The following is a 4,659-nucleotide window of genomic DNA, read 5'->3' as shown; positions in this document are numbered from 1 at the left end:
AATCTGAGATCACATGTGTCAAACCCTGCCCTTTGACTGGCTGGAATCTGACTGAAGTGCAGGAACCTCTGATCAGGCAGTCAGATTTACTATGGAGCATCGCTCCAGTGGTATGGATCAATGAGGAAACTCAGTGCATGTCCTCCTATACACCTGTGAGAAGATGGACAACAGACCCCTGCTCTTGGACAGCTCACAGCCTAATGTATGACTTGGATCCCAGATAATCTCTCTCCTCCTTCAAGTGGTGGGACCCACCTCTAAAAAATCATATAAAACCCATGGTGGGCATGTGGGGACAATACCCTAACCCAGGGTCAAACCCCTATGTTTTTCCCCTTTGAATTCTATTGCAGGAATTCTCTGGGCGATGGCATTGGGCGATGTAGCAACGCCTAGAGACATCGACCAGTGGCTGATTTTTGCATATATTTAATTATTATAATTATGGGGACCACCCAACTTGACCATGGACACTCTCCACTGATAGAGGGGACTCTGAGGGACCACCCCATACCCTTGGTTCAGTGGGGACCCCACCTGTGTACCTAGAACCAGACTGAATCACTTTAAAAATGATTTTTTAAAAAGGGACCTTAGCAAACAAACAGGCCTCAGTAGGGGCCAAGTCTATAAATAGGAGGCCATTTGGTTCATTTAGAACCCTTGGCAGTAACTGAATCCAAAAAAGAGAAGAGAGGAAAGAAAGGAGAGAAAGAAGAAGAAGGAGAAGAAGGAAGAAGGAAGGAGGAGGAGGGCTGCTGCCAGCTCCATCTCTAGGTGATCCGAGCCACTTCACAGCCATTTTCAGGTATAGGAACCTCCCCCATACCTGCTGTACTTGTTCTTTCTTGATGTTTACTGTGTTTTGCAACCCTGGGCAGCCCAGAACAGCTTGGGTTTGCCCAGTCTTGGTCCAGATCAGCCATGCAGACCTTGTGCATGGTAGATCTGAGCTTTTTGGTGAAAATCAATATTTGGTTTTGCTGTTCCCTTAGCAGAATTCTGGCTGAGCATGCATGCTCTGCCCAGATCCCCATCTGGGTGTTGGATTGAAGCCCAGATTGCAAGCTAGGGTTGCATTGACCTAACCCTAGGTGGGTACAGCCATGAAACCTTAGGGTTATTTGGGCAGCCGGATCCAACCTAACTAGAACCCTGATGAAGGAACCAATGGTACCATGGGATAGGTCACCACTAGGGCTACCCAAGCCCCCAAACATGTAGAGGATCCATTGAACCCTTGGCCCTGCAAAGCCCAGCCTAGGAAGCTCAGCCCTGCTATCGATTGCAGGCACTAGGCGATGCAGCAAGGCCCACAGCCATCGCCCAGTGAAGGAATCTTTTAATACAAAAGGGTAAAATTGTAATTTCTTGTGGGATTTGATCCTTGGATACTGTGGGATGTGGGAAATGACAAAAATGACCTTCCCCCACATCTGTCTATATGTGAAAATTGGTTGGAACCCTAAGTGGGCCCCGCAGGCAGCTGTGCCTTGCTGTGCTTGATCATACTGCATTGTCCTGAGTTGGCCAACAGTATGTTGTAATGTAAAATATATTGTGGACTAAATCTAACTGGTGTGGGCACTGTAAATGACCAAATTACCCCTGTGCCCTAGGCACTGGGCCATGCACCGGGACATGACCTAAGACCCAGTGCAAGGCCCGGTGTTTCCAAATGAGACCAACCAAACCCTGGGTCAACCCAGTAAGATAGGGTAACCATAGGACACCAGTTTAGGACCAATAACTGAATAAAACACTGTTTAATTTTGGTATCTAGGACTTGATCCCGTGCTCGAGGACAATAATCAGACAACAACTGGAATTAAATCTGTGACTGAGTACCTAGAGCCAAGTACTGGTGAGTGAATGATACTATCGTATGTGCAAATGTAATTATGATCTGATGCTGGCTATTAATAATTGAATCTTGTCTGTTATGCTATTTACATACTTATGATCAAAGTTACTCAAATCACTGCATAATGACTGTTGTCCATCAACACTGTGAAATGAATATGATGATTGTGATTGTTAGAATAGATGCCGTACTTGGCTTGGAAATGAGACCTGCGGTAGCCCCTACTATGAATGCGGTTGACACTGCTTGACTCATACTATACCATATAGACATGGGGCTAGAGTTTCATTACCCGTGCTACAAACCCTTGCCAGTAGGGGTTAAGGTGCTGGATGCCTGGGAAACAATTATCAGGGAGTGAATAGGATCGGAACACTGAAAGGTGCAATTATCAGAACATCGAAAGGTGCATATATCGAAACACCGAAAGGTGCATAGATTTAGAACACCTATATGGTGCATGAGGGAAGAAACGGTTGTTTACCAGGATAATCATAGAGGGCTGGTCGGGTTGACCTAGGAAGGGATGCTGGAGCTGACTTTTTTTCTTCGACAACCCCATGAGTGTATCGCGGGAAGAGGTAACCAAGCCTACACCAGGGATACATGCATTGGGATTGTAGTAGCACAGACCAGACTTAGTTGTAATGTTAGGTGGCTAACAATAAAACCGGACTTGCATATCATGTAGATCATGTGAACTGTGGATTGTGATTGCATATGCATAAATGATGGACGTTATTTGCTCATGAGCTCGGTGGGGCTCACACTCTGTTATATGTTGTTTTGTTCTTAGATGATCTTGTAGGTGGATGCCGCCATGGCATGGTGGGCTATCTAGAGGAGGACAGTCCTGGTGTGTATGATGATGTTGGTATGGACCCCGACGGAGGTCATACCAATTCTACGTACTTTCTTGGTGGTCGTGGATGAAGACCGTTGAGGAGTGCTTCTGATGTTTTGTGCTGGGAACTCCTTTTTATTTTGTTAGGAGGTTTCCTATTTTTGGCCGTGGATCGGTTTTAATTACTGCTTTTGTTTTCTTTCTTTCTTTTGGGGTTGGGTATCCTAACCCTATATATAATCATGTATGTAGTACTGTGCTTATCGGTTTATGTTTTCTTTTGTTGTGGGTTGTGTGTGCTGGGAAATGTAACAAACAAGTTTCTATATGTATATATTAACACCATTTCCCGTATTGCTATGCTTCTGGTTATTTGTTTAAATTGTAGATGTTCTACATTACTCTGATCTTACTTATGGTTGAGATGTGGATATTGGTTCATGAATGTAAGCACTACTTCTAGATCCGTGGGATTTGACGGATTGCCATCGTGCAATTCGGGTCACCTATCCAATCCTCCCAAGGGGTGGTTTGGGGTGTGACAACATGGAATTCTCTGGGCCTTGCACTGGGCTTTAGGCCTATGTCCCGGTGCATCATCCGAAGAATGTGGCTCAGGGTCAATATGGTATTTTACCACTGTAGTACATGGTTTTAGGTCATAATAGTCTTACAACACAGTCCCTAGGTCAGCAGTGTTGCAGGACCAACACATATAGGGTTTCCAAGCTCTGCAAGGCCCACTTGGGTACCCAAGGTGTTCATAATTATGGACAGATGTGAGGAGGGGTATTTTGGTCATCATCCACCTCCTTACACAGTTTATGGTCCATATGTGGAGGTCCCCAAACTCAGATCTACAAAATAGTGCACTTTAATTCTCTGGGTGATGTGTGCATCACCCAGTGCATCATCCAGAGAATGCCTAGAACGTGAACAGGCTCATTTTCTTTGGTTTTGCACCATAGGAAGTGCCTTGATCGACCCTACATGCATGTTAGGTCATTGTGGACCTCATGGGGAGTGGTTTATACTGGTTCACTCAGATCTTGACCTGGGCCCACCACTTACTAGCCAGGAGCTGCCCAGACAGCCCAGTGAATAGTAACCCAACTGAGTTCCAGCTTCAGGCCAAGGTTTTGGCTACATGCAAGGGCAGATTTACATGTATAATCATGGTAGTAGGCTGTCCCTACCAAGATCTAGGCAAAGACTAGCCTATATGCACACATCCAAGCCCAAACTGCCAGATCTGGGTGCAATAAGGTAGTGCAGCCAGGCACAGGGACTGATTTCAGTCCCAAGCAAATAATAGCAGTAAAAATATATGAAAAACCCTCAGATCTTCCAAGCAACATGTTTGCACGTTGGATCTGAGGCAGCACAAGGCAGTCCCCAGCTGTTCTGGGCTTCCCTTGGCCGGATCTACCTCCATAAAGCATAGATCCATATGAGGAAATAGAGAATAGCAGCAGTAGCGTATTAGGGTAAGTATTTATACCTGAGAATGGCTTGGGTATACTGGGATCAGGGCTGCCAAGCTGATCCTCCTTCCTTCCTCTTCCTTCTCTTCTTCTTCTCCTTCCTTTCTTCCCTTTTTCCTTCTCTTTCTCTCTTTTCTCTCTTCTTTTCTCTCGCATGGTTTCAGCAGCAACTAAAGTTCTATAACCAAGCTGGGGTCGTCTTTTTATTGGATAACCCCCTACTGAGGCCTGTTTGGCTTTGGCTACTTAGGTCTCTTTTCAAAATGTATTTTTAGACTGATTCTCAGTCATTCTGGGCACTCTTTTGGGGTCCACAGGGGTCCAAGGGTATTAGGTGGTTCCCAAGACTCCCTTCAACCTATGGAGGGTGCCCATGGCTAGTATGGATGGTCCCCGCACATCTGCAGTTAAAAATACTGCATTTTCCCACTTTGGGTGATGTGTGCATCGCCAGTGCTATCGCC

The sequence above is a fragment of the Telopea speciosissima genome, chromosome 2 (assembly GCF_018873765.1).
Source record: "Telopea speciosissima isolate NSW1024214 ecotype Mountain lineage chromosome 2, Tspe_v1, whole genome shotgun sequence".
Classification (NCBI taxonomy): domain Eukaryota; kingdom Viridiplantae; phylum Streptophyta; class Magnoliopsida; order Proteales; family Proteaceae; genus Telopea; species Telopea speciosissima.
The sequence above is the reverse complement of the archived record's forward strand: the minus strand, read 5'-3'. Positions refer to the sequence as shown.